The following is a 12,339-nucleotide window of genomic DNA, read 5'->3' as shown; positions in this document are numbered from 1 at the left end:
AATCATTTTACACGATAAATGACTGCTCAGTGCATCGAAGACCAAAAGTCTTTAACCGCAATCCAAGAAATAATGATAAGGTACCACAAAAATAATATAGGACCAAGTCAATGGGAATACTTCGAAGAATCACAAGACAGTGTTATCCATTTATGCTACAGCTAGAGGCGGCGCCAGCATAGGTCCGCCGCATTTTACACATGCACAGTGCAGTTCGTTCGAAACGAGTGTGACCGCCTAATCTACGGAACATTAGTCTTTGTTTACACCATTTCGTGCAGTATTTTGTAACATTTGTGAATACGAAATTTAAGATATTTTGTCAAGTGGCTTATTCTGTGAAAAAATGTCCTTTATGAACCCCAGTCCAATGAGCTACAGTGGAGTCAGATTGGGAGATCGATGGAGCCAGACATTGGGACACACTTTCGGAACCAATGCTCAGGAAACCATGGAGAAATGTGGTAACATCACCATGATAGCAGTGGGGAGTGATGAGGGGTGAGGGGGATGAGGGGAGGGGGGAAGCACCCCTGCTGAAAAATGACATCGAGTGGCCATTTTATATATATATATATATATATATATATATATATATATATATATAATGTGTGTGTGTGTAAGTAAGTACAATCTAAGTTCTGCACCATTTCAGTGCAGTAATGTGTTCATTGTAAATATGTATTATATTAGTTCTGTTACATATTTAATACCTTATAAATAAAAAAAAACTTTTTTTTCTAAATTCAGTGCATTAGTCTTTGTAAAATGATTTTCTCATATAGTGTTCATTAAAAAAATTATGATCATTCCACTTGGGACCTGTGGAAGGTACATTAGCTTATTTGATTCAGTTGTAAATATTTGTCATGTATTATTGTTTTTCTCACATGTTCTACATCCTGGAGGACCTCCTCACTACGGATCAATTGTAATGAAAGTAAATCTAATCTAATCTAGTCTACCTTGCAGTCTTAAGAGACATTCACTTTAATATTTACATAAGTAAAATTTTGAAATTTGCTGTTCGTTAAATAGAAAATTCCCTCAAAAAAATTAAGAAACGGCTGATGTTTTTTGTAATTTCTCAGGTATTTTTTCTAGGTTAAATATTACAAATATTTAAGATGTAACAAAATGATTTCGATACGACGTAGATCTGGGTAACTGGAATCTGATAAAGACTCTCGTGGATTTTTGTAGTTTTTCTTATTGGTGCTTAGATTAAAAGTATGCATTTTTAAATAGTTGCAGGTACTAGTTGTATCTAGAGACATACACTCTTCCCATCTTCATTTGTAATGCAATTACCTCTTGAAAAACTACTACATGTCAGCAGTCACTGTAACTGAGTGGATCTGTTCTACTTTATCTGGTTTACAGAAAGGTCTCTGCAAGTTTTGTAAGTAGGCTGTTTATGTTTTCTCTATGTAAGTAGGCTGTTTATGTTTTCTCTATGTAAGTAGGCTGTTTATGTTTTCTCTATGTAAGTAGGCTGTTTATGTTTTCTTATTGGCAACGTTACGTAGCGCTCAATATGAAAATCACTGGCTGTGCTGTGTGCAGTCTGTGGCTGCTTTGCATTGTTGTAATACTCGCCATTGTAGTGTTAGGCAGCTGGCTGTGAACAGCGCGTAGCGTTGCGCAGTTGGAGGTGAGCCGCCAGCAGTGGTGGATGTGGGGAGAGAGATGGCGGAGTTTTGAAATTTGTCATGAACTGCTATATTTATATATGATGATATCAAGGTAAATACATTGTTCGTTCTCTATTAATATCTTTCATTTGCTAAGTATCCCTATCAGTAGTTAGTGCCTTCCATAGTTTGAATCCTTTATTTAGCTGGCAGTAGTGGCGCTCGCTGTATTGCAGTAGCTTGAGCAGCGAAGATTTTTGTGAGGTAAGTGATTTGTGAAAGGTATAGTTTAATGTTAGTCAGGGCCATTCTTTTGTAGGGAATTTTGAAAGTCAGATTGCGTTGCGCTAACAAAATATTGTGTGTCAATTTAAGCACAGTCTTGTATAATTGTTCAAAGGGGACGTTTCATATGTCGACCCTTAGCCGAGGATACCTCACTGGAATCTTCTGATTTTTTCTTGTTGTTTGTGTAATTAGTGTAGCTTTTGTTTACTGCTAGCGCGTAATTATAGAGAGAATTTCCTTTGTAGTTGTAGTTTTTCATTGTTGTGCAGTAAAACAGTTGTGGCATGCATGTAGATTTGCAGCAAGTATTTCGCAGCTGCGCTTGCAATTAACTAGATATTATTTTCAGTGCTATGTTAATGTGTTCTCTTATTTTTGATCTTCAAATTGTGTTTTTCTGTGTTGTCGTGTGAAATACTGTGACAATAATGGCGTGTGAAAAACGTAACACTAGGCTCCAAACTAAACTGAGAAATAATAGTGATGACGAGCGTAGCTTATCAGCGCCGCCGAGTAATGAATTTACTAATGTTCAAAGTAGTAATTTGGTAACTGTGCACAGGGAAATGGAGCGGGCGTCAAACAATGGCGTGGACAGTGAAACAATTAGTGAAGAGGGAAGCATTATCGATCGACCGGTCGGCAATAGCTCGCCTCAGGAATCCGAAATGACAGGACACAATTTCGCAAATACTGTAGATTCAGGTTTTGGGTCATCACCGTTTTCTCAAATAAGTCAAGACACATTTTCTGCTTGTCAAAATGTGAATGTTGCCGGTGCAAATGCACTGCCGAAAAGCATAGAGAAACAGATTCCAGACACTAATACATTATTATTGCAATTAATGCAACAAATGGAACAAAATCAGAGACAAACACAGCAAAAGCTTGAAAAGTTAGACACAATGGAACAAAATCAAAGACAAACACAGCAACAGCTTCAAAAGTTAGACTCATTGGAACAAACTCTTGAACAAACGCGTGAAGATTTAACTACTGAGTTACATCACATTGAATCGAAATGTCAAAAAGTCTGTAATGACGTAAAAACACAAATTTGTGAGCATTTCCAACCTATTTTTTTGCGTCATGAAAATGTATTAGAGAATCACGAAGCAGCCATAAAAGAACTGCAAATTATTGTTCATGAAAATCATGAGACCTTGCAAGCTAAAATTGACTCAGTTGCATCTACCGATTCAGTTACGCAACTTGCAAGAACTCAGGAAAACTTAAAGAACACAGTAGATACCCTGAAAATTGGTTCAGAAAGACACATGGAGGAAATAAGTACACTATCGGAGAAAGTAGCCGAACTTTCGGATCAGGTCACTAACTTATCTACAAAGGTAGATGATGATCTGAATGACACAAGACCCGTAGCCTTCACTGACACAGAAGAGTATGAACAAATCAGAAAATTCAAACAAAATCAGAATCAAATTAATACACAACACCAAAGAGAAATCCGGGAAGTACAAGATCAGCTGACACAGGTAATACAAGAATTACGTATTTCAGAAGACACTCGCGCTCCAACACGGGAAGAGGAACTTAGAAATACGCAAAAGCCACAAAATAATAACACAGGGCATTTCGGTAATTATGAAAGAAATTGGCAAGGTACACCGAATTTTGAGATGGAACCGCCGACACGACGTAACTATGACCGAGATGCTACTCGCCGACACGATGATTTTGACTATAAGCTGTTCATTACTACACGTAAATTCAAAACGTTTAAGAATTCTGCCAACGACATTCATCCACAAGCGTGGCTCCATCAATTCTCTCATTGTTTCCCTCCCAACTGGTCATTGGAACACAGATTAGAATTTATGTGTGGCTACTTGGAGAATGAACCAGCTGTAAGAATGCGATCGGTAATTCACGATTGCCACAGTGAAGGAGAATTTTACCATGCCTTCCTCTCAGCGTATTGGTCTCAAGCTACACAAGACCGTGTAAAACATAGCATCATGATGATGAAACACTTTGAACAATCTGAATTTTCCAGTCTTGTCAAATATTTTGAAGACATGTTGCATAAGAATCAATATCTTTCAAACCCATACAGCCCCTCAGAACTCATCCGCATTTGCTTACTCAAATTGCCTGAACATTTACGACATATTATTTTAGCAGGACGTTGCAAAGATGACATTGAAGCATTTCAGGGTCTGTTACAAGAATTGGAAATTGACACTGACAATCGGGGAACGCGGAAACAGGAGCACAACAATTACAGGTCACATCTGTCACAATTCCACGATGAAAGAAATAATAACTGGACACGACAAGGCTATTCTCACAACACATATCGTGACCAAAACAGACACCACCCGTATGACAACCGTTGGCAGAGTAGTAATAATTACAGGGAAAGATCACCTCTCCGTGGTAATGACTATCACAGAGACAATCAGAGAAACAGACAATATGGGAACCAAAACAATTATTATCAAGGGAGACAGAATAACTTTAGACGCAACGGTCCAGCGCGCAGTTACGATTCAGGGAGAAATTCTCCACCACTTAACCGACAAGAAAGAAACTACAGGAGCTATCGACATGACGACAGACGATGTGATCGTAACGACAGACCTGAATTGCATCAGAACTGGCGGGATTTAAACAGGGCAGGGCCCTCTCGAGGAGGTGAATTTGTAGAAGTTAGGTCTCCAAATCCCAATAACGACGCGCGCCAACAAAGAGACAATAGGCAATGACTCACACCGCTGGCAGCCACAAAACATACTTATGAAACTGACGACGCAGCTGCCGTAGCTAGTAATTACGTAAAAATGGAAGACATTAGGGACATCTTACTCCAGGAACACGACATAAAACATAACAACATTGCATATCCTGTGATTCACATTACAGTAAATGACATAAAATTTACGGCAGTACTTGACTCTGGCAGTCCCATTTCAGTAATCAGTGAAACAGCCTTTAGCAAATGCAACAAATCGAACGATTGCCCCACACTTCCGTTACGTAAGATTAAATTACAAGGTGCAATCTTTGGAAAAAGTGTAGATGTACGCCAACAAACCAACTTAGAATTCTTTTGTCAAAGCCACAGCTTCTCTATGAACTTTCTTATTGTTCCATTATTGTCGACGGAAATTATACTGAGAGTAGACTTTTTGAATGAATACAAAGCAATCTTAAACTTTCACGATGCTGAAATAAGTTTAGAAAAAGAAGGTAAGTCAGTAGCTTTGAAATTTGAAGATTGGCTCTCAAACCATGACGAGGAAATTAATCGGCTTTACCTTCTGTTAGACAACAGTTCGGAATTTTCGACGGAACTTGACACTAACAATCACTCTGCAAGTACTGACAGGGATGACATCGACGGCATATTTGAAATTAATGAGTTAATTCAGAATAAAATTCAAGCAATTGAGAATTGTAATGACACTAATAGGCAGGACCTTTTTGAGATTTTACAAGAACATCCCACAGTTTTTACTCATAAAACAGGAACAATCAAGGGATTTCAATACCAATTTCGTGTTCGTGAGCATACTAAATTTTGTGTTAGACCATACGTAATTCCGGCGCATTATAGGGACCGTGTTAGAACAGAAATACAATCTATGCTTGACGAGGGCATTATTGAGCCTGCAGTAAGCTCATACAACAATCCGTTACATGTTGTTGAGAAGAAAAATGGATCGATCAGACTTGTCTTAGATTCGAGACAAATCAATACTATCATTATTCCTGAAACAGACAGGCCGCAGACGATGGAAGAACTTCTTCAAAATTTTAATGGTGTAAAAGTGTTGTCTTCCATTGATCTCAGATCCAGCTTTTATCAGATCGAACTTCATCCAGAATGCAGAAAATACACAGCTTTCCTTTGTTTCGGCGTTTGTTATCAGTTTCGGAAACTTCCCTTTGGTTTGAACATTTCTTCGGCAGCATTCATTCGTGGGTTAAATTCCATATTACCTGAGTTCTTAAAACGTCACATCACCTTATATGTGGACGATATTCTGATAGCAGAAGCTTCATGGGAACAACATAATCGCATTCTCAACAGTTTGTTACATATTTTTGCAGAATCTGGAATTACAGTTAACTTGGAAAAGTCTGAATTCGGTAGGACAAAAGTGAAGTTTTTGGGACATATTATTTCTTCTGAAGGCATTCAGCCGGATCCTGAAAAGTTAGAAGCAATCAGAGCCATTCCAGTTCCATCTACAAAAAGACAAGTCCGCAGTTTTCTAGGTCTCGTAAATTTTTACCGTCGTTTTCTGAATATGCAAATTCTTGTTACACCAAAACTTTGTTCTCTCACTGGAAAAAATACTATTTGGAACTGGGACGAACAAGCACAGTTGGAATTCAATTCTTTGAAAGAAGCGTTACTTCACGCGCCAATCTTAGCTCATCCAGATCTGTCACAAGATTTCTGCCTTAGCACGGATTCTTCTAAAGTCGGTCTTGGTGCCCATTTATTTCAAGAAGCCACAGAAAATGACACTACTGTTCAGAAAACCAATGCTTTTGCTAGCCGAGTGCTAACAAAATCTGAAAAAAATTATTCCGTTACTGAATTAGAAGCTTTAGCTATCGTTTGGGCATTTAACAAATTCCGTTTCTTTCTTTCTGGTAAGCACGTAAAAGTATACAGTGATCATCGTGCATTACAATTTCTTATGTCTTCAAAATTAAATCATGACAGGTTAAAACGTTGGGCATTGTTTCTGCAAGAATTCCGCTTCACAATAGTCTACATTCCCGGCAAGGAGAACATTGTTGCGGACGCACTGTCACGCGCACCGGCTGGGCTTGAGAAAAGTACCACAGAAGGCAACCTCGAGAAAAATTTTAGTATTCTTTACATTCAGAAAGTCGCCTTTGAAAACTTCATCACCACATCTTTAAAGGACATTGCTCATGAACAAGATAAAGATCCGATTTGGAAAGACATCAAGAGCAAATGGCATGAAAAGACACACACACAGATTCGGCATTATTACCTGGTTAGAAACAACATACTCTTCAAACGCTGCACTGTTGATGACAAGCTATGGGTACTTTGCATTCCAGACGATTTTGTTAATAAGCTCATTTGGTACATTCATTTCAGCTACGCACATTTTGGTCCACGAAAATGTTATCATATTCTTCGAACGACTTGTTATTTTAACAATATGGAAAAAAGAATTCGAAGAGTCTTATCTATTTGTAAACTTTGTCAAAAGGCGAAACCATCTACTGTCTCACATCGTGCTCCGTTGTTTCCTATTATTCCTTCTAAATTAAAAGAATTTGCTGCTGTTGATCTCTTGGGACCGCTTGTCAGAATATCTAATGGATTTTCGTACGTTCTAGTCGCTGTTGAACTTACTTCAAAATTTGTTTCTTTCACTCCGTTACGTAAAGCCACTGGACGGTCTGTATCCAACGCCTTTGTTAAAAATTTCTTACGTGAAGTTGGCCACGTTGCTAAAGTCATTTCAGCTAACGGACCGCAATTTAGATCTGCTGTTTGGTCACGCATGCTTCGCAACCATAAAATCAAACCTGTTTTTATTTCATTGTACTCACCACATTGTAACCCCTCCGAACGGATTATGAAAGAAATCAATAAGCTTTGCAGGCTTTATTGTCACACAAAGCATCAGCATTGGGACAGATATTTACACTTATTTCAAAACGTGCTGAATGAAATGCCTCATGATTCCACTGCTTTACCACCTACTCTTGTACTGAAGAATGAAGAACCACCGAACAGAATCAGAGAGCTTGTACCTTTCCCGAATACACGTAAACTTCGACACAAAGACATAATTGATTTGGCTCTTAAAAATATAAAATCTGCAGCAGACAAAAGGAGAAAACTACACGGTAAAGCAAATGCAAAGAAATTGTATATTGGTCAGAAAGTTCTCATTAAAGCTCATTCATTGTCACATAAGAAGAAACACTTGAGTCACAAATTCTTTCTAGTTTACAATGGACCATACAGAATCCGACGTATACCACATGATAATTGCGTTGAAGTTGAAACTCTGCGTATTAGGAAGAGTAAAGGTTTACACCACATTTCACATGTAAAACCATTTATTGAAAGATAATCTGCTTTTTAACTTTGTCTTTGTCATATAACTTTTCACTTCACATTTTTAGTATGCTTTGTCAGACTTAAGAAACTGTTAACATGCAACAATGTTTGAAGTTAAATATCCAGTCTAGAACCTAGGGAACACTTTTAAAACAGAAATTACGAATGCATTGTTACAGTGAACAGACGACACAGTGTTGTATTTGTACATTCTTGCTTGTTAGTTGCACGATTACGTAACGACTATCAGGGTTACATACTTAGGACACATACTGGTACTGCTAATGAGATTTTAATGCAACATTTTGGTTTACTTGAAAATACATTCTGGTTTAAAGTACTTTCTGTGAGATACCAGACGACACAGTGGTTAGTTTATGTGATAGCTACACGATTTTTATCACGACGCTACTAATGAGTGACAATGTACAATGTTGATTTTGCGGTGTTTCTGTTTTATATCTGCACAGTTTTTCTGTATTATTCTGGAAAGTAAAACATGTTTTAGTAGTAACTTTTATGGTATAGCTACAAGGAGACAGCCTTTTCTGTAGCACAACAATACGTTACAGCACAGTACTTTCTTCATCACGGCAATAAGCGTAATAAGTATGATATCTATACGCAAAGCATTTCACTTTTGTTTATCATGAGGTAAGTACATTGGCTTCTGCAGAACTTAGCTTTCGGAGGACGATAACTACGACACTTCCACACAGATTATGTTGCAACAAGACGCACATTTAGCGCTACAGTACACGTATTTGAGTGATTAATTTTGTACTTGAAACATTTATTTTTAAAGATTTTTTAATTACAAAGAAAGTTTTCCGTGATACATTTCATTCCATTGCTGTAATTTGTAACACCTGAGGGCATAATTACATTTATCCTCAGGGGGGTACACACTTACTTTGTGTACCATGTGTGTGGCAACCACAAGGAACCCTAGCTAATATGGTATTTGCTTATACAACTTTACACATCGGTACCTTATTTCTCTAACACACAAATTACACAGCTATCTGATTATTTAACTGAGAGAGACAAACATTTATTTTACTGCATCAGTGACACATGTTTACGCAATTACACGGTTGGATAACTTCACACTTATGAAACTGTATTTTGTCTGTACTTTGTAAACTGTTCATATTTTTTCGGAACCATTGTGATACTATGAGAGATTTGAATGATATATTTGGTAAGGGAGCATGATTTTAAAGTACGTTTGAGGTAGATGACACTATTGAAATGAGCAGAGAATTTTTTTTACGTTTTGAAATTATTGGAGGAAGTTACGACGTTTTTAAGATTTGACTGAAGTGTTATGATGTTATTATTACGACGACGATGTGTACTATGCTGTTGAGGTATGTTTATGATAAATAAGCTGATGCTATATGAGGAATCTGATTATGCTATGTAGCTATTATGATGAAATATTGAAGACGTGTTGATGAATATGAATATGTATATGTGTAATAAGGTAAGGAATAAGGAGTAGGGGTTAGGGACTCTGATTTATGAAAAGGTTGTTGGAAACCAAGAATCGTACTTTAAGAGTTATGAAATGTGTGTGTATATGCACGAATGTATCACAATGCCACTGAAAATTTTTTTGGACACTGTTATATTTATAGGGTTTTGTTTCTACAGATTTGCAACGCTAATTCTTGACCTGTGAAATATTTTTATATGAGACTACCACGGTAGCAGAATCTCCTGTCGTAAATATTTCCGTACGAAAGTTAAGTGACCACCTGCACGTAATGCGTCGCGGGCACCCAGCTGTGTCAGACGCCTGGAGAAAAAGCCATTATTGCGAGCCCTTTTCAGCGGCACAGGTAGAAAAAAAAAAAAAAAAAGGGAGGCCAATATAATGACAAGTGTCTTTCTACGAGAGTTGAGAGCTACTAACTTATGAAATGTCACATGACTACTGAATGATATTTTTATGCTTTGCTTTTCATAGTTGCTTATTTCATTTCATATCTGTTTTCCAGCTGTGTTACAGCATTAGTTTTATAAAATAAACTTAGATGCATTTGCTAATGTGAACACTTTATGTCAACAGATCTATTAAATAATTATTTTATGACCCACATTCTTCGATAAAGGAGCTCTTGGAAAGGAAAGAACAATAAGAAGGAACTAGTACCAGTAACTGCATCTATAATTTTCTTTTCAAGTACTTGGTAATTTCTTTTGTAGAATAATTTGTGGTGCACCACTTTAATTACATAGACATTAAGATGTGATTACACATTTCCCTTATCTGCATTGTTATCTTTAGTGTACTATTTTTTCTGCTTGAGCTATGTCATGTTTTGATATAAGTTATTACATTTGCTGCTGCTAGCTTTGCCAATCTGTATTTTTTGTCATTGCTGCTTGTGTTAATTGTTTTGTGCTGCTGCATTGCCTCGTTCCTTAGTTTAGCATCTGAGCTCAGTAGATTTAAGTTAGCTTAAGAGGGGGTAGCCTCTAAGAGAATGAGTTGCGATGAATTGGAAGAAATGCATTGAGAAAACAGGTTTAGGTAGGATTTTCTTGGAAATAAATGATGAGGTAAGATAATGGAAAATAAAAATGAGGTAAGAAATGTGTGAACATATAAACACAGAAAGCATGCTTAGTTAGAATTTTTTTTGGTGGAAACAAAGGATGAAATAAGAGGAAAGATATATGAAGTTTTGGGTTGGACTGCAGTACCAAATGTTACACTGAAAACGAACCCTGTCCTTTCCTATTGGTGTTATCCCACTATGTGTTTGTGTACCCTTGAGTATTTGTTTTCTTCCTGTCTCTGTGTACTGTTTCATAGAATTTTTTTTCTCTTCTAATACTAAGCTATATTCACTATGAGGAGGAATACTGTTATCCTCAAATATAAGTTGCATTAATAATATGTTATTTTCTTTGTAAAGTTGTTTACAATTCTGTTCTGTTTCAATGTTCATGTGTGAAATTAATGTTTCGAAAACTATTCTCATTATTTTATGTATGTACTTATGTCACTATTTTTGTAACACTGACGTATATGTCTATTTCTATTCTTTTGTAAAGCCCCTATTACTACAAATGTTATCTATATTGTTATGTTTTTAATGATGTATTGTGTACCTTTGTTATTGTATTCTCATGTTATAAAATTGTAATTGTTACCAGTTCTTCAAATTAAGTAACATTTCACTGCACACGTTTCTGTTGGTCATAGTACATGGACAATATGTGAGAAGTAGGGACTGATAGTGTTTGCACGTGTGTTAATAATTCAGCAAGGGACTGGATAACAGCATTGCTGGTTCTAAGGACAATTCCAAAAACGTTGTGAGTGCACAAGTGGTGGTTTATGGACTTGCTATATTCTCTGCAAGACTCTTCGATGGTGATTGTGCACCTGCACATTTGCAACAGATGGCTGCTGGTCGTCTCTACAAGGACTACAGTGGGTCTACATCTTTGATGGCCCACCAATACCGTAATCTCTACCAGGACTACAGTGGGTCTGCTCTGTGATGACCTACCTACCAATATTCATCAAAACTTCGACTGACTCTGCTGTGGGTTTGCTCTGTAGTGGACCAATACTTGTCTGCATGTCGAGAGTCAGCACTGTCTTTCCGTTGGAAGGACAACACTACTTCTTCAAGACTGCATGGAAATCCACTACTTCTGTGTGCATTTTCTTTTACTGCTCAGACTTTGAGAAAAACACTGCTATTCTCCTGTTATGTACGATTAGGACTGTCTTTATGGACTGTGAGAAAATTTGAGCTTTTGACCAACATAATATCATTAAGTGTGTGCATTTGATTTCTTTGTTATTGTAATTATGAAAAATTGTATCAAATCATTATTGGCCACTGCCCAAAAAAAAATTTGTAAAATTTTTTGTGGGGAGCATGGGGGCTATGTAAGTAGGCTGTTTATGTTTTCTCTATGTAAGTAGGCTGTTTATGTTTTCTCTATGTAAGTAGGCTGTTTATGTTTTCTCTTATGTAGGCTGTTTATGTTTTCTCTATGTAAGTAGGCTGTTTATGTTTTCTCTATGTAAGTAGGCTGTTTATGTTTTCTCTATGTAAGTAGGCTGTTTATGTTTTCTTATTGGCAACGTTACGTAGCGCTCAATATGAAAATCACTGGCTGTGCTGTGTGCAGTCTGTGGCTGCTTTGCATTGTTGTAATACTCGCCATTGTAGTGTTAGGCAGCTGGCTGTGAACAGCGCGTAGCGTTGCGCAGTTGGAGGTGAGCCGCCAGCAGTGGTGGATGTGGGGAGAGAGATGGCGGAGTTTTGAAATTTGTCATGAACTGCTATATTTATA

General features: G+C 37.2%; 1 protein-coding gene across 1 annotated transcript in view; it reads right to left on the bottom strand.

Moving 5' to 3' along the window:
• Positions 1-12,339, bottom strand: part of LOC124589405 (brain-specific angiogenesis inhibitor 1-associated protein 2) — a 618,821-nt gene that overhangs the window by 71,249 nt on the left and 535,233 nt on the right. The gene's annotated exons all lie outside the window — the stretch shown is intronic.

The sequence above is a fragment of the Schistocerca americana genome, chromosome 2 (assembly GCF_021461395.2).
Source record: "Schistocerca americana isolate TAMUIC-IGC-003095 chromosome 2, iqSchAmer2.1, whole genome shotgun sequence".
Lineage (NCBI taxonomy): Eukaryota > Metazoa > Arthropoda > Insecta > Orthoptera > Acrididae > Schistocerca > Schistocerca americana.
This window is presented reverse-complemented; position numbering and strand designations above follow the sequence as displayed.